The sequence below is a fragment of the Saccopteryx leptura genome, chromosome 1 (assembly GCF_036850995.1).
Source record: "Saccopteryx leptura isolate mSacLep1 chromosome 1, mSacLep1_pri_phased_curated, whole genome shotgun sequence".
Classification (NCBI taxonomy): Eukaryota; Metazoa; Chordata; class Mammalia; order Chiroptera; family Emballonuridae; genus Saccopteryx; species Saccopteryx leptura.
In genome coordinates, this window is record NC_089503.1 from 117,626,702 (window position 1) to 117,646,192 (window position 19,491).

Here is a 19,491-nt window from a genome sequence, read left to right on the forward strand (position 1 = left end):
CTGGCCTGCAGGAGTCCCGAGTTCGATTCCCAGCCAGGGCACACAGGAGAAGCGCTCATCTGCTTCTCCACCCCTCCCCCTCTCTTTCCTCTCTGTCTCTCTCTTCCCCTCCCGCAGCCGAGGCTCCATTGGAGCAAAGATGGCCCGGGAGCTAGGGATGGCTCCTTGGCCTCTGCCCCAGGCGCTAGAGTGGCTCTGGTCGCAACAGAGCGACACCCCGGAGGGGCAGAGCATCGCCCCCTGGTGGGCAGAGCGTCGCCCCCTGGTGGGCGTGCCAGGTGGATCCCCGTCGGGAGCATGCAGGAGTCTGTCTGACTGTCTCTCCCCGTTTCCAGCTTCAGAAAAATACCAAAAAAAAAAAAAAAAAAGGAAAAGAATAATAACATACAGCATCCTGAACTATAGGTAAATTAACTCCCTTTTGATCTAATTGTCTAGAGCCCCAAATTAACCCTGGCAATATGAAATTTATTTTGAACACACTTTCTAGACAATACTTCAGAGATACTATTTTCATTTTAGTTTGTTGTGTTCTTTTTGGGGTTTATGGCCCCTATATATATTTTTCTCTGTGTTAAATATGTCAGGATATATGTGCAAATTCAAATTGTCTTTAAATGTATCAATATAAATAATCAATAATATATGAAAGCCATCCTTACTCTTGCATACTCAAACATATATATATATATATATATGTATTACATATATACATATATATATCTATTATTCGGGTAAAAGGAAAAGAAAGTATTCACATTTCAATTTCTTGCCTTCAATATACTCTTTAATTTTGTTTATGAATATATCCTTGTAGCTGGGAAATCATTTTATAAAGCAACTCTGAATAAGCCAGGGAATAGTCAAGTATAGCTAATCACACCTTTTTAAAGAAAAAGCTTCTCATGCATTAAAATAGAAAGAAATATAAATTTCATTTATCAGTTTTACATGCTATAGATTATATAAATCTCTGCTATAGTAAGACTTAATTTGATTCACTTTTAGTTAGACATTATTATCTGTAGTGATAAAACTTATCATTGAGTTGCCATATTTCTATGTTCTCAGCTTTTGCAAATATGAGAAAAGTTCTGTTTACTAATCAGTTATATCAAGTTCAGCTTACTAAAATAACCTTTTTAAATCTTATCAGTTTAAGATTTTCTAGGGTTTTCTGTTCATCACTTCTGACTTCTTTTATTTACCATCTCTCTCCTCTCATCTCCTATCCGTTCTTCTTTCTGTTTCTTTTGTTATCCAGTATGCCTTTTTCATTCATCCTATAGAAAATTTTATCTTGTCCGTTAGGGGCTATAACAGCTTATCATTAGCATTATTGTCTGTATATGACTCATAAAATTATGTCTGTCACTCAAAACTATTTCCCAAATTGCAGTCTCATATTGTCAGTTGACTCTTGTGTAATAATACCTTGTAATGTCTCACTAAAACCCCAACATCAAAATATTGAAATCTGAGTCTATTATATTTCTTAGTCAGATACTATTTTTTTCACTCTTCCTATTAATGACAATGTCATTTATTTTCCTAAGCCACACTTGAAAATTCTGATTTATTCTTAGCTCCATTATGTTATGGTTAATTATTTCTTTAAATAGCTACAATAAATGTAACTTTTCTTTATTATTTATTTCTATTTTTGTGCCAAGTTAAAAGGCATTCATTAGATCTTTCTGGATTAATTATAAATTTGCCACAGCATTTTTATCTTGCATTTCAGCATGCAGAGTGAAAATCAACTATCATGTATTCATTCAATATAATTTTGTTATCTATTAAGTCACAGAAAGTGTGGACAGTGGACCTACAAGACCTACTCCTGTCTTATACTGGGCTCCTATTCTGATTTTTCCATTCCAATACCTAAAGTAAAAAAAATAAAAAATAAAAAATACTAAATTTTTTTCTTTTACTTCTTAGCCTCTCACTCTGTAGTTTGGTAGCATCATATGGCATAAAAGTTAGCATTCATGTTAATTGACTGCCTCCCCGTTTCCAACTTCAGAAAAATACAAAAAAATAAAATGTTTCTCCAAAATTCCCCCCAAAATATCAGAATTATATTGCACAACATATATCAATATACTTTACTTAATCTCTCTACTGTCACTAAACATTAAAGATTTTTCTAAGATTTTGATATAGATAACGCTCCTGTGAACATCTCTGTTTATAAATCTTTTCCTGGATCATTGACTACTTACTGCATTTGGACAGACAGCTGGTAGCAGAACGACTAGGCAAAGTACATGAACATTTTTTCAAAATGTATGAAAACCCTCCTGCTCCTCAACACCATTAGAAAAAAACATTAGATGGTTCTTTACTATTCTTGAGCAAGAATTTATTTTTTTCAATTTGCTTATTCAGTAGCTGAAAATTATGTCATTGTTTTACTCTCTATTCTTATATTTAGTAAAATATTTATTGACTGTATCTTTGTTTTTCTCTCATAATTCTGTCTATATTCATTACTTTAGCATGTTATTGTTAATTCAGAAATATAATGGACTTAAATTGTTTTAACGCTCAATCAGAAGACATTTTGAAAATTGAGTTCAACTAAAGTTTCTACACATTTTTGCATATTTAGTAATAAATTTTGTGTGTATATATGTATTTTAACTTTATTAGAAAAAAGTCAACCAAATAATAATGTTGGAATAGGATAGAGTGAGAATGTATGAAGATGGCAGGTTTTGAAATATATCTCAATAGATTATTTGGGATTATTAATAAAGAAAGATGTGTTGAATCCAATTTATTGGACTGATGGTTGTGGAGTAGAGCTCGTTCATGAGTATGCAACCTGTGTAGTCTCACTGGGTCCCACATTCATAAAGGACCCATGATTTGTTTAGTGTTTGTTCTGACCATCTTAATATTAATGAAAGTTGTTGTACCTTATTTTTTTTATTCAATTGTTCAACTGGTCCTGGTATCAATGCAAAAAAACTATCAAGGCTAATACTAGAATTTTGTCTAGACATTTATGTATATGTGCATAAACATCTACATACTTTATCAACTTCATTCTCCCACCTCATCTGAAAAGAGTGTTGTGAAAAGTAACTTTTTAATATATGAAAAACATTGTCCACATATAGCTATAGAATTTATGGTGTTGCATTACATTTTAATATTTTTTCTATTTATTTTTTTAGCTTAAAATTAGAGAATCTGTTTTACTTTCCTTTTAATCCCTTGATGGAACCTATACCAGTGCTCTCTATATGGTGCTCTTTATTTTATGATTGCATCTATTTATATACACATGTATAATAATATATTATGTTTATATATAAACATATACAAAGTTATAAACATATAAAGTTAAAATACATATATACACACAAAATTTATTACTAAATATGCAAAAATGTGTAGAAACTTTAGTTGAACTCAATTTTCAAAATGTCTTCCGATTGAGCGTTAAAACAATTTAAGTCCATTATATTTCTGAATTAACAATAACATGCTAAAGTAATGAATATAGACAGAATTATGAGAGAAAAACAAAGATACAGTCAATAAATATTTTACTAAATATAAGAATAGAGAGTAAAACAATGACATAATTTTCAGCTACTGAATAAGCAAATTGAAAAAAATAAATTCTTGCTCAAAAATAGTAAAGAACCATCTAATGTTTTTTTCTAATGGTGTTGAGGAGCAGGAGGGTTTTCATACATTTTGAAAAAATGTTCATGTACTTTGCCTAGTCGTTCTGCTACCAGCTGTCTGTCCAAATGCAGTAAGTAGTCAATGATCCAGGAAAAGATTTATAAACAGAGATGTTCACAGGAGCGTTATCTATATCAAAATCTTAGAAAAATCTTTAATGTTTAGTGACAGTAGAGAGATTAAGTAAAGTATATTGATATATGTTGTGCAATATAATTCTGATATTTTGGGGGGAATTTTGGAGAAACATTTTATTTTTTTGTATTTTTCTGAAGTTGGAAACGAGGAAGCAGTCAGACAGACTCCCACATGTGCCCGACCGGGATCCACCCGGCATGCCCACCAGGGGGTGATGCTCTGCCCATCTGGGGCGTTGCTCTGTTGCAACCAGAGCCATTCTAGCACCTGAGGCAGAAGCCATAGAGCCATCCTCAGCGCCCAGGCCAACTTTGCTCCAGTAGAGCCTTGGCTGGTGGAGGGGAAGAGAGAGACAGAGAGGAAGGAGAGGGGGAGGGGTGGAGAAGCAGATTAGCACTTTTCCTGTGTGCCCTGGCCGGGAATCGAACCCGGGACTCCTGCACACCAGGCCGACGCTCTACCACTGAGCCAACCAGCCAGGGCCAAGAAACATTTTTAATTGCAAATTTAAAAGACAAGATATATGCATCAGGTTTCAGTGTTCATCATAAACTTTTTTAAGGAAAGCATTGACAATAACAATACAAGTTTAGAGTTATAAGTCAGCTAGAATGTTTGCAGAGTAAAACACCTGGTTAGGCCACTCAGTATTTAATCTGAGTGGAAGGCAAAGTACTTGACTCTAGTTTTCCCAAAGCCAAAGTATAGTTATCTATACTACACCAAGCTTTATTTAGGCAAACTCAGAACCAGGTACTTATTAGTAGCTTGCATTAATCAGCAGACATGAAAACATATAATATGCAAACATATATAATGAGAAAACAGTAAGTTTATATACAAGTTACTATATCTCTAGTAATTTTCTACACACATTATATATTTTAACATATTTTTTACACATGTTATATATTTTATATATATGATATAATTCTCCTAGGAAGGTTAAGAGATAGGTAATGTTTTTTATGGACATTTTATTGAAGCAAAAACTAAGCATATATAATTGCATCTTCCAAAGTTTGTTTGGTTCTGCCTTCTGTATTCTAAGTACTAAGCCATATTGCCTCTAACTGTTGTTAAAGTGAGATATCAACAGACTTTTAAAGTATTTTATGGCCTCAAAAAAATGTGCGGTGTAGTTGAACCTAATAAAGCAAGGTGCTTTTTTAGAAGAGATGACCTTTGTTCTGACCTTTGAAAGATGGATAAGACAGAGGGGCTGGGGAAATAAGGGGTAGGTATTCATCTCACACCTGAAAGAAAGAGAGAAGTTGGACATGATATTAACTATGTCGACTGGATAAATGTATCATGATCTGGCTAATAAAAATGTAGATTACTTTAAAAAGATAAAAAGCAATATTTCAGGAAAATTTCTAATATTTTAGAGTTAAGATCATTGCCACCTGCATTTGAATGCTTTGCTTGTATTAGGAATACCTGTTTACATGTACATTTTTGATAACTGTATCACATAATTGATTTATACTGAAATTATTGTCAGTACTAATCTCTAAGTCTTATTCACAAGTTTTGATTCTACTACTTGTCTACATTATCATATATTCAATATACTCCTACTTTTGGACTTAATTGTAGTATTTTCGTTTGTTTGTTACATCTAACATTCAAGTTTTTCTAGACCCTGCCCCCCCAAAAATAGATTCACTTCTTCATCTAAATATACTGCCTTCTTGTAATGTATGAAATTCCTATAGATGGTTTTAGATTAGAGTTCATACTAATGATAAAAGCAACAGTCAGAGGTGATTTGAGGTCTTAGCTCTGAAGCTTACTAATACAAACCTTCCTCCAAGTAAGTGCCTCTACATTTCTAAACACATGTGTATGGTGCCTTTAGCAGTTGCTACACTGAATAATTTTACTAAAACTTCTCCATGTGGGCTGTAAGGAAATCATGAAAGATATGATGGTATATAGAAAGATCATGTGATATACCTTTCCTTTACTTCCTGTCTAGTATTGTCTATCATAGAAAATAATGGGGTTATTCTAAATGACTTTTATGTGAATGTGACACAAACTCAGGTGAGTCCATTTTCTTCTCCTACTGAGCTGCTTATCTATTTAACAATTCGCCTTATAACTTTTCTAGGTTTCACATTTAATTCTGTTATTTTTAATTCCACATTCAATCAAGTTTGAAAGGTGTAAAAATATTTTCTTTTCTCTAGTCTTACTGCACTATTTAAGTCTCAGAAAGTCTTCAAAGTTTACTGACAGTATTTCAGATTTCTTAAAAAAAATCTGGCATGCACTTTGTGTGATATTTGCCCATAAATTAATTACTTAAAACTAAGGTTCATCTATTAGTAAATTTTCTCTTATCTCAGAAACCCAGGGTCCTTATTCTATCATTTACAGTGCAACGATGATCTATTTACAGAAATAAAATGTACTTACAATACAAATTGAGGGATTCCTTTTTTTCCTTTGCCAATTATCAGTGCTGTCTTATTAGATACAAACAAGCTCATTGGTTCTTTGATATCTTACATGCAGTGAAAAAAACTTTAAAAAAGTGAGAGTGTGTTCATTAATCTAATTTATTATAAATAAGGCTGTCACAACTTTTTAAAATTAATTATACATATAGTTAACTTTGAAATGTTTTTGATAGATCTCTCTTTTTTATTATCCAGCATTAATGTTTTCCAGTAATCTATAATTCTTAATATGAAGTGTGATAACAGAAAAAGTAAAAGTGCTCTTTAGTAAGTCATATTCAATTATAAAATTAGAGGTCATATCAATATCAATTTATTCTCTTTTGTTAAATACATGCATATACACACACACATATATACATATATACATGAAATCTGTAGTACTTATTATCCAAGTACATAAAATGAATAACTACAAAGAATATTGTGCATTCCTCCATATTTTCAATAGCTGTATCTCTTTTTTTTAAAATTTGATCATTTTTAATGTTATTATTATAACTTGAACCATAGTACCACGTTTGTATACTTGACTATTCTAAATGCCAAATTATAACAAGGGCTATCCCTACACTTTCTTAATATTCTTTCTTTATTTATATTTGAAAACATTGCATAGGCTCCTGAATTTCCAGAATAAAATTCAGCGTGAGATGTAATCTTCTAAAGAGAGAATTTGCCGAGCCTGTCTCTCAGGGAACGATCACAGTTTAGCATTACAATTTTCTCTTTTTAGTCTCTATAGTCTGGCCAGCATCAATCGTATGCTGGATACTTCTTTGTCACCAGTGAAAATGACTCTTATAACTCTTCCAAGGTAACAGAGGAGGGGACTAAGGATCACAAGTGTCCATGCTTTCAGTTTTAGAGATCAGCTCTGTAATAAATTCTGCTGACTGAAACATGGTCCAGTTTTCTGAAGTATTTTTTGACATCAGGATTAAAACAAAACAAAACAAAAAATAAGGAACACCTGCCCACCACCTGGTTTTCCCCAAAAAGTATGTTCCACATTGGTTCACTTTCTTCTTTTGAACCTGGAAATACAAAAGAAACACTAAGTGGATAACAGCTTCACCTCTTCATAGCTAGGGAAATTTGGCACAGTTTCAAAATTGCAAATTTCAGAAGCCATTAAATCCAGTGTATATTGCATCACTGGTTTTGTGGAGAGTCTAGAGCCCTTAATCTGAATGCAGTGTCATAGACACACATCCCCCTTGGTCAAATGGGTTCTTTTCCTAGAAATAGATTATATTGCTTGGTGATGCTGACAAATCTCTCTGCATGTCCTCCCACTCAGGAGCAAGTGCCTGTTGACTTCCATTATGACTGTCCACTAGCTGCGCTTATTACGGTCTTATCCTGGGAAAACCACCAAAGAAGGCTAGCAGAAACACATTTTGTTTTCCAGTATGTCCCTAGGATGTTCATTACTGGTGTCTAAACAAAGCTTCAGGAGCAAGCTGGCAAACATTTTATTTCATTCAACTAGAGGAAACCAAGAAAACAGTCTTCTCTAGAAAATGCCATAATGTGAAGTTTGAAAATTAAACTGCATGACCTCTCACAGACCAAAAGTTTTTCTTTATATTCTTTTTATTTTTTGCAATAATTCCTTCTCTTATATTCCCAGAGTTTCATCAACACAGAAAGATTCAAAGTCAATCTTTTCAATTACCAAACATAAATAAGAACTTATGTCTGGATACTATGCAAGGAAAATCTCATTTAAATCAGAAGTTGCATGAGAGAGGATGTACAAAACATAATACAACATGGGCTCATTGTTCTGAGGCTATTGTTTTTGCTCCACTTTTTCTTAAGAGTTTACATTATGGAGACTTCCAAATTCTAATTGACTTCTAACACCTTCTTTCAGAGTAACTATGCATTTAACTGAACAATTACTTTCCAATTAGAAACAATCCAATCAAGTGCTTCTTTCATTGTTTCTGTTGGTTTCTTTGGTTTGTTTAATCATACTAAACCTCAAGCCAAATTAAATCCCTCCACATTTTACATCACTCAAGCTAAAAAATAAAGGTAGTCAAATATAACTTTATTATATTTAAGACTTTCCCTCCTAGACCCTTTACATTTCTTAGAAATAGCACTTACCTGATCTCAATCTCTTTGACCTTTCTCCAGGCAGGAAAAAAGAGAGGGATGGTTAGAAATAAACTAGCCTTCATTAAAGTTTATTATGGTTGGACAGAGTTTTATTATTCTTCACAGAGACCTACTGGATTTTAAAGAGAAGCCTCTGGAGGCTCAGAGAAGTGAAACAACTTACACAGGTTGGGGTATAGAGGAACATTAGAGCCAGGATTTGAGTCCTTGTCTTCTGGTTTAAAAGCACCTGTCTCCTCTATCACACTACCTTACCTCTTAAGCTCAGGTCTCTTTGTTTCTTTGAACCTCTGGATGTAAGCATTTAATAATATCAACTCACTAAAGCAACCAAAGCAATAATACTGCTCTCTTAGTGGTTGCAGTGACTAAGGGTCTTATATAATTCTGAATATATCTGCCCAGTGAGCCTTGGAATAGCCATTCAATTAGATTAACTCCTACGCGTGTTTACTACACTACTTTAAATGGGGATGCACAATGTTGTTAATGAGTGAGTGTAGGGTGACTTTGTGTTGGGAGAAAGGGCTGAAGTTATTTCAGCTGTTCACATCAATTTTGAATACAGCCGATCAGTCCTGGAATCCCTGTTATCAAACGCTATGTACATATAAATTGTAATTTATTGTGGAGTAATGAGGGAGAGAGAGAGAGAGAGAGAGAGAGAGAGAGAGAGAGAGAGAGAGAGCGCTAGTTTCCTGGCACAAGCGAAAAGGGTGAGCAAAGGCATTGCAGTTCCTATTCGTCTTCACAAATACAATGCTGACCTCGAAGGGAAAGCTCTATCTCATAGAAACCCTCCATGTCACGAGTACTTTGGAGGGGGGCATTAAAGGGCATCTCTCAAGCTGTATCTCACAGCTTCCACCGGACTGTGGATAACTGACGGATGAGCCAGCAGTTAAATGTTTAGCAGGCTGTGACGACTTCACATGGAAATAGGAAAATGTATCCCCAGCCTTCCACATCGATGCCTGCCCTGCCTGCCTTCTCTCCGCTTCCCTCCTGATATCTACTCCCACTCCATCTGACAGTCAAACCCTCTGGCTCCCCGGATTTCCCTCCCCCGCCGAAAACTGACGGTCTTAACTGTCACGGAGTCCTGGCCGTCATCTTTCAAGAGCCTGGCTACTAAAGATGATGCCGTGGGTCCCGGGTTTTTATTTTTTGCAATTATTATTATTGATGGCATTTCTTTCCCCATGACCTTGCTCGGAGGAGCCGCTAAAGGGGGTCCGTTCTGCGTACTATACAGAATCTGTGCGGCCCCCAAAGTCTGTACGATGGGGGGAAAAACGAAGGCGGAGGAGGAGGAGGCAGTGGGTAAGGCAGCGGACAGGAGAGCCAGGGAGGAGAGAAGGAGGAGAGACAGGGAGAGGAGAGGATCAGGCGGACAGGCTGTGCCAGCCAATCAGAGGCGCGCTCCGGAGCTGCCGCAGCCGGAGCCGCGGAGCCCGGGGCTCGGAGGAGCGCGGAGCCCAGTCCGGGGCTCTCCGAGGACGGGCGCTGCCGTGCTGCCGCGCCTTGAGCACTGGGCAAGTCCCCTCTTTGCTTCTCACACATTAAGTTCCTTTCCACCAGTTAGGGCAAGTCAGCCAAGGTAAGGCTTCAATAAATGACACTTTACTATGTAGTGACATTAATGTTTTTTGTACCACGGGGCTGCTTCTCTAGTTTTGAGTCAAAAATATTTGGTGAAATCCTCTAGGATTGGTTTCATGAGATCTGGTGCCAAATGGGAAAGTTGTAGCTAATGCTTCGTAAGCCTTATCGCCAGCATAGATTTTTAAAACATTTATTATTATTTTCTTATCCAGGAATGTTGCCATATAGCCTATGGAATGTGAGGTTAATAATCCAGCTGGTCTCTGTTTATGTTTATCTGTGGAATGTGCCCTGCCCCTGAAGTTGGAAGGATACTCCGCAAGGCACAATTGAATAGTGATGGCATCAAAATCAGCTGTCATGTCTGTCTGTCTGTAAAAGTGAGGGAAAGCATTGTCAGAATAGAAAGAGAGATACTGAAATTGAAATTTTGATAGTGCTTTTTAATTATTGCCTTTCTAGTATCCTCTAAAATTACATGCTATCTGAGCACCAAAGCTGCAGCAAAGCTAGGCTCATTTTCTCTTTTCTTCTTTCATTTTTTTTTTTTTTTGCATGAATCACTTCCATAAATGCCTATTAAGATGAAACTTTTACTTCTTTTAAAGGGCACTATAAATGATGCATGAAAAGGAATTAGGTAGGCTCCTGCGATCTGGAACATACTTTATTTAGTATATGCACTTATGTTTGTTAACTCTGATTCATTCCTGTTCCTTAACTTCCGGAACCTGATTTGTTTGGCTCTGGAAATAACAACTATTTTGTCTTCATCTTTATGTCTTACAAACAAGGTAAAATTATTCATTATGCATATTTATATGCCTCTGAGTGTGTGTGTGTGTGTGTGTGTGTGTTTTGTGTACAGATGTAGAACTACGAAAACCTATCATGTAACAGGTGAAAAATATAATTTTATTAGCTACTTATTAAAGTATTTCCTTATATTAATGCCTGATATATTAATAAAAACTTTTAGATTAATCAATAGTAAATGTTTTTTGCTACTTCCTTGCTGGAAATCAAAAAATACTAAAATTAAAGTCTTAGGTAAAATTATTATAGTCTTTCGTTTGCTCAGGTGATGGTATCACTGCTTTTTGAGCCAAGAGAGACAGATCAGAGAAAGATTTTATTATGCAGCTAAAAAAAAAAAAAAAAAAAAAAAAAGCCTTACGGGCTCTGACTGTGTTTTGGAACCTTTATTTTCCACTCTAGGATCACCCACAGATTTTTCAAGGCAGGGGGCTTTCCTTCTGCAGTAATTGTTTTCTGTTTTAGTGAACTTCTGTTATCAGAGAAAATATTTAAATCTAAATCAAGAATTTGAGGTCCAGACTAGATCTCACATGAGCTTTGCTGGCTGTGGGAGGAAGGAGAAAGGATTTGATACTAATAGGAATTGGTTCTGTGGTCTTAGCACTCTGGTCCCAGCACCGACTGTCATTTCTGTATTTTCAAGCCTCTTGTTATGTATGCAATTTTGGGTTTCCTGATAATAAATTAACCAAGTGTAGGTAAAGTCATTCACTACTTAAAAGGGCATTCATTCAATGGGCCTTGGTGATAGGTATTTTATAAAAGATAGTGCTCATGCTTTTTCACAGAGGCAGCCAACTTAAAGGGAGGTAGAAACAAATTTATATTAATGGTCAAGTTTGATCTTCTATCCTGACAACAGTGGTAGTTAAAAAATGAAGGTTTCTTATTGTTGATGCAACAAAAATGCCCAAATGAAGATAACCCAATAGCAAAAGAGAAAATAATAATAGAATGAAGATAAATAGCAGGAAATTCTAGTTGTAATGATCCAGTGAATGTTGATTATAATTAGTTATAGTAGTAACAAGCATGGTCAATAGCAACAGTGCCTGAGTAAAGTCAACACGTTGAGCAAATTGGAAATTATTATTCTTCCTGATGATCTTGTTCAGATGGATATAGTGGAATCATGAGACTGAATGAGTCACTTAATCCAACTTTATAAATTTTTTATGTGAGGGGTGCAATATAAACATCAAGTTCCTTTTTCATTTGGCTCATATAGATATCATTCTTATGCTTTTTGTAGATTGTTGTGGTCTGTGTGGATAACAGACCACATGTTTAAAAGTCTGTGGGATAAATTTTTGGCTTATTGATAATTAAAAGAATGCAATATACCTTATATATTTGCAACCTGATACAGTCTTTTGGAATCTAAATATGCATTTGCTTTTCAACAGATCAAGTATAAAACATTGAACATATTGATGTTGACCTGGAAAAATTTACTTATGTTAAATGAATATATCAATTGCAATGGAGTTCAGTGAGAAGTAAGAGAAGGAGATTGAGAGATTAAAGCCAGCGAAGGTATAAGGTGTTCTTTGCTTTTCTTAATGAGGACTTTAATATCTTTAATATGCTTAATTATATACCTCCCTTGTAATTGCATTAGACATGTCATAGAACTATAGTCTAGGTTAGAGCTTCTTAACCTTGGTGCCATTGATGGTTGGGTTGTATAATTCTCATTCTAGAGGGACTGTCCTGGGCTTTGTAGGATGCCTACCAGCATCTGTTTCCTACCTACTAGAATAGATGATGGTAGAAACACCCCCAAATTGTGACAACCAAAATATTTGAAGACATTGTTACTGGTTCCCCCTAGAGGAAGGCTAAATTATGCCCCTCTTTTACTAAAAACTACTGCAGTATGAAGAAAACAAAGATGTGTAAGAAAGGGGTCATGCAATACACTGAGTAGGCAACTGCCTATGCATTTCCATTTGGATGTCTATAACAGTGCCCCTTCTCTTTCTTTGAAAGAATTTTAACTTTTAGGCAGTTCATTAGGTCCCTAATAAAAAAAACCATGAAAGAGCTTAGAGTATAATTCTCTTTGTCTATAAACTGAGAGACTTGTCTGTTTATTATCCTATACTAACTTATTGTGGGAACAACAGAAAATAAAAACTGGGAAAAGGAAAATGTAGATGTAGAGTCTAAAGACAAATTTCACTTCTGTTTTTCATTTCGGATGAGGCTTTATTATAAATAATAAATGAAAAATACTGATTGGTTTCTATGATTTCTTTTTTTTTTTTTTTTTTTTTTTTTTTGAGTTGGTATATGTTTGGGTCCTCGGAAGAAATGTTCATTCTAGTAATCCCATATGCTTGGAGTAGTTTATGATGTTCAAAAACTTCAGAAGTAAAAGTAAACATTTTGGTTTAAAAGCATATTCATAAGTGGTGATGATGTAGAGCATAGTGGAAAAAAATAAATACCAAATTCTATTATTTCAAAACATGGCAGAACTTATAGTGCCATGGTTATTTGTATCGCATGTCACTTGTGTATATAGTCCATTTTCCTCATCTGAAAAAGGAGATAAGAACCCTATAACCAAAGGGTTGACATGAGAACCAAATAACACAAGGTGTTAAAATGGATTGTAATTTATAAAGATCTACACCAATGTTGGTAAATTATCACAGATTCAGTGCCTTTGGCAATTTATTTAATGAGAATTGATTCAACATGGTAAATCTTCCAGCTATTCTAGGATGGCTAAAAATTATGTACAAGAAATGGCAGTATTAACTCTTAATATTTTTTTCATTGATGAGGTAATACATCTTAATTTTGAAATATGTGATATAAATTATGGATAAACCTCAATTTCCTCACATATTTCTGTCCTTTCCCACCATGTCTACATTTATAATTGGTTAAAAATACAGAAATATAAAACATAGAATGTACCTTGAACTGTATTCTTCATTAGTAACCACTGTTACCAATTTGGTATATATTTTTAAATAAATTTTTAAAAAATAAATAGGTTTATATGGATAGCTACATATAATTATAAAATGAATATAGATTTAAAGTAAAAGTTATATACCACTCTAATAGAATATGTATAAAATCATATATTTAGATAAAATAAACACAATTTGATATGATACTCAACTAATTTTATAGCATGTTCACTCTTCCATGTGATTATATTGAGAATTCATGAATATTTTATAAGAATCCAGTATGTCATTATGCACAGAATTGATATTTAACTCTGGTTCAATGTTAGGGACACACATTTGTTTACTTCTTTCTTCTCATCAGGTCAGGGTAATTTCAGATTGCTCGATGCCCCTTCCTTGCATACGATTGTGTATCTATCCTATCATTAATTTATGTAATCCCCTATATATTTTATTAAATGAAGAGTAAGGGAAGGCCAACACAAATTAAATAATTTAGAATCTATTATTGCTGATACCGTTTTGACTTTTAAGTGTGGTATGAGTTCCAGGAAAATAAATGGAGAGTGGTGAACTGTTGGAGCAGATAAGGGGAACATTTGCTCTAGAGTACTCTGACATGACTGAATGTTGCTTCTGTAGATACCAGAAATTCTGATATGGAAACTTTGACATTGCTGAGCTACATCAATTTAGGCAACTTCTTGGTAAACTAAGATAAAGTGAACAAAATACAATTCCAAAAAATATTTGAATAAAATGTATGGGTAAAGCAAATATTTCCCTTATCTGAGCTCTGAAAGTCTGTGTCTTATTCAGTATTTTATTGGCACTATGTGAGATATGATAGCTAAATTATCACTAAAATAAATTTGGTTATTTCAGATGCCTATACTGAAAAGAGAAATTGAACTATTATTTCCATGTCATTTTGTCTTTTGGTGACCCTAAATATCATAAAATAGATATTGTCATTATATTTAGGCCTTTAGGGTAAACATATATGACTTATGTATAATTATGCTCATTCCGATGTGACTGGCAATTTAACTTAATCTCATTTTTAGTCAGACTAGCTGATAACAAAGGTTTTTAAAATAAAATATATCTCTTGTGTTAAACTCACAGTTATTAATGGGATTTAAATAAAGATAGAATGCCATTAATCTATTCAATAGATAATCTACTGAGTCAGCATATTTCAAAGAATTTTTGAACCCATATTGATATCGTCAAAAGTGTGATAAACTCTTAGTTATTGTTATTCCAAGTGGAAGTTAAAATTAGTATACCAGGTTTTAAAAACAATTTTGCCATTTATTGCCAGAGACAGGAAAAGACAAATTCACTGATATAAATCTTCTGGGAATAAATCACTAGGAAATAAGTACCAAAGATGAAGCAATCTCTCAAAAAGCTAATAATTAAGAATATGAATCAATATAAGTAATGATGAATTTATGGAAATTGAGTGTAATATATTAAACTTGATACAAAATTTGTATGTACTGTGATTTCAAAAAGGATTTCAAAACACTCCCATTTAATTGGGTAATATATTGAGCTCAGCATGTTTACCCCCCAATATCTCTGTAGTGCTTGTATGCGTTATCTATGTCTTAAAACAAGTGCAATTAATACATTCTCATTGCAGTGTGTCATATAATTTAAATCAACAATGAAAATTATTTTGGAAGTATGCAATTTTGACGCTTCTATGGAGAAACTGCTTGTTGGCTAATCGTTTCAATTTAACTTAACATTAGATGAGAAAGCCTTGTGTTATGGATTGGAAAGTAAACCAACTCCAGAAGACTATTCTGTAAAATTTTCAATTCTTGTGATTTAAATTTTATTGTTGGGAAGGGTGAGAATTACCACGTTTTACCTTTCTTTAGTTCTTATATCTGGAGCTATAAAATTGGCACTAACTAGATTAATGGAGGGGGAAATTTTAATGTGTTTGCATGGTAGAAACAATATGATGCTCATTACAAAATGAGGTTTAGATAATGATCAAACTAGGCACCTTTTTATACTGTTTAGATACAGAAACAATAAATTTGTAAGAAATTGGCAGGACGAAGGAATCTAAAAAAGGATTGGGCTTGGGTAGTAAATTAGTAAAGACATTACAAGGTTTATTTATATAGGGTTTTTAAGATTCTGAGTTTTATAACTCTTGTGATAAAGTTGTTCCTCAGCACTTCGGGAGTTGGGAAGAAGAGATATTGACTTGTACCAGTGAAAGTAGTAGAAATACAAGAAGACGTTGGATGATATATTTAGCCTGAAAATAATGTTGATAGAACTTAATTTTGCAAAGGACATAGAGATGGTGGAAGAAAGTGAGTGTAGAGAACACATTTTGTTTGCTGTAGGATGGAGTGGCTAGATCTTACAAAGGGAAAGGGTTGGGGAGAAGAAAGTTTGGCTGGGGACAGAGGGCAGGCAATAGATAGGAAAATATCAGTTTAGTGCAATTTTAGAAACAGATGTCCAAGTGGGGATGGAATAGAATCAGTTGACTGTTAAGTGTGGAGTTCAGAGGAGAACTATCCAGTAGAAATCAAGTCATCACACATAGGCAGCATTAAAATGAAGAGACTGAATAGGAATGAAAAAATGGAAAACACAAGGGCCTGCAGCCACCAGCACCTATCTATCACTTGGAGAATGAAGGAAAACTAGCACAAGCAGTTAAAACACAGTAGCTGGAGACGATGGAGGAAACCATACAAATGAAGTGTCTTGAAAGCCAAGGGAAGATGTATTAAAAAAACATTTTAAATTATTGAAATGGAAACTGCCAAGCACATATAAACAAACACCTATTCAACATACACATTCTGGACATCCTCATTTTATGTATAAAAAATTCAGTTTTTTTAATGGTTGTTTTTTTTTAAAGTTCATCTTTGAAGGATCTTATTTATTACAGCTGCTTACTTTTTAAAGAAATCTCTCTGTTTATAGTAATCATTTTCAAGTCAACATGAGCCTGACATTAGAAGCAACTGGAAAGTTTCTGGCTACTGTAAAAGCAAAAATGGACACAAAATTATTGGTATAATTATCTATGGAATTTATTCATTAATGTAGTTCTTGTCCTCTAATGTTTCATCAACTTTATATAAAGTTTGATGTTACAATTATTGCTTTTCACATATGAAAAGTTAGCAACATAAAATATATTTCATTTATTCATAACTCTGAAAATGGTGCTTCTTCTCAATCCAAAATTATGCTACAAATAATTCTATTAAAATAAGAGTAGATATTCCAATGGAGGGGTTGTATGTTTTTATTCCACCATTCTGCAAGTAATTTATGTCCAGCCTTTGAAGTGTAGGGGAAATACATAAAAAATTGAGGTATAAATCTACAGTTTCAGCTGTAGTTATGAGGTGACTATAAAGTTGTGAAACTGATCTGTAAGCAAATATGCAAGGCTGCTATACTGTAGATTATTTCAATTATTCTCCCATCAATTAAAGTGTTCTTTTGATGCAACTATTCACACACATACACACATACAAAATCTTATGACTTGATAATCACATTCTCTTAATCTAAACAGAATAATCAGCTTGATTAGTGCCTTATAAATTGAGCTTCAGTTAAAAATATACATATTCTCATAGAAATTGAGTGATATTGCTTCTGAATCTCAGTTTTATGAAAGGAGTCACAATTTGTACAGTTTAAATAATGTGTAAGAGCTATATATGACTTCATTAAAAGTTAATGTGATAAATAAAATAAAAAAATTAAAAAAAAGCCTGACCTGTGGTGGCGCAGTGGATAAAGCATCGACCTGGAAATGCTGAGGTCGCCGGTTCGAAAACCTGGGCTTGCCTGGTCAAGGCACATATGGGAGTTGATGCTTCCTGTTCCTCCTCCCCTTCTCTCTCTGTCTCTCTCCTCTCTCTCTTTCTCTGTCTCTCTCTCTCCTTTCTAAAATGAATAAATAAATAAAAAAAGTTAATGTGGTAGCCAAAATAGTGGTTCTCAAAGATACCCAAATTCTAATTTCTAGAACCTGTGAATATGAAATATTGTGTGGCAAAGGAAGATTAAGAATGCAGAAAGAATTAAGGTTGCTAATCAACTGAGCTAACATAGGTAGATGGAGGATAGAAGCAGACAAGAGGACATTGTGATAACTTGTGAGAAGGACTCCATCTGTCTTTGCTGAATTGGAATATGGATCAAGAATGCTAAGCACCAAGTGCCTTGAGCAGCATCTAAAAACTAGAAAAGACATGGAAATGGATTCTCCCTTAAAGTCTCTAGAGAGAAATGCAGCCATGCTGCCAATATGATTTTAGATCTGTTGTGACTCATTTCAGACTTCTGACCTGACCCCTATCAGACTTCTGACCTCAGGAATGGTAAGATAATAACTTTATTATGTTGGAAGCCACTAAGTTTGAGGTACTTTGTTATAGTAGCAATAGGAAACTAATATAGCTAGCATAAGGAGGTATATTAAGCTCTGCTTTTTTTAATAAACAACACATCATGTGACTGTTCTGAGAATAAAGATGTAACAATTATACCATTAAAATGAGACTGTTATGTTATTCGTTATTAAAATGATAAAAAAGTTACTATATCATATCTGAAGGATGTTTTCTAAAAGAGAATGTAAGCTATTTATCCTCCTACCTTGAATGACTTTTTTCCCCTCATGTTTAAAGCATAACATTTATGAGAATGTTTACAGAAAAATGTTGAACACAATTCAGGTGTATAAAAAATAAAACAATGGAGTGAGGAAAATTATCTAATGATGTTAGCTAATTACAATTTTAATTCAATCTTTAAAATGCCCCATGGATATTGTTTGCTCACACCTGGTTACAAAACCCTATTTAACATGTGCTCGTACAATTGGCAGATGACCTGCCCACCTGCACGAAAGCCAATCTAGGACAGAAGGGAGAACCCAAATGAGTAATGCAGATCATCCTTCCCTACTCAGGCAGGCTGGTGATGTTAGAGGCACTGGAACAAATTCTTCATCTGAGCTTCCTATTCTTGATGACTGTCATTATCTGCTTCGAAAGGCCCTTACTGGGCACCCAGAGGGAGACTGACTATGAGTAACATGTCCTTCCCTGATACACAATCAAGTACTATTTTATTTTCCTCTTAAATGTTTGGCTTTAGTGATTTATTGTATTCATTCATTAATTTGTTAAGAGATAGTGTGCAGTTTGAAAAAACAAATGATGAGAAAGAATAATGACCTCCATTTCCTTTCTTCAATCCCTACTCAGCTGATATCTTCAAAAAATTATAATTTTTATCTAACTATACCTTTCTCTCTACACCTATGTAAACACATATATGTATATCTACATATATAGATATAAATATTATATATTCACATAGACTTTTTCAGCTTTTTATGGTAAATGTGTTATTTTATTTATAGTACTCTACAACACATTTTTAAATAAATTAGATCATAAAAATCTCTACAAATGAATCTATCAAAGTGATTCTTTTTTGTCTTTATTGTTTCTTTTCTTATCCTGTTTTCAGCCTTGTTTCTGTCTTCATGTCCTATCACACTGCATCTCCTTGTCACTCTTCAATCTTAATTCTCCTAATTTGTATGTGTTCCTGTATTAGCTCAGGCAGCCATAAAAAGTACTATTTACTGGGTGGCTAAA

At 34.1% G+C, this 19,491-nt stretch overlaps 1 protein-coding gene across 3 annotated transcripts in view; it reads left to right on the forward strand.

The window, feature by feature from the left end:
- The window catches only part of CDH18 (cadherin 18), a 706,139-nt gene that overhangs the window by 222,146 nt on the left and 464,502 nt on the right, over positions 1–19,491 (forward strand). For 2 of the 3 annotated variants that reach the window (XM_066374085.1, XM_066374101.1), the window contains exon 1: positions 9,919–10,050. The exons of the other annotated variant lie outside the window; for it this stretch is intronic. The gene's annotated coding sequence lies outside the window, so the exon portion shown is untranslated. Of the gene's footprint in view, positions 1–9,918; positions 10,051–19,491 lie in introns of those variants that run through there. 3 annotated transcript variants of the gene reach the window in all.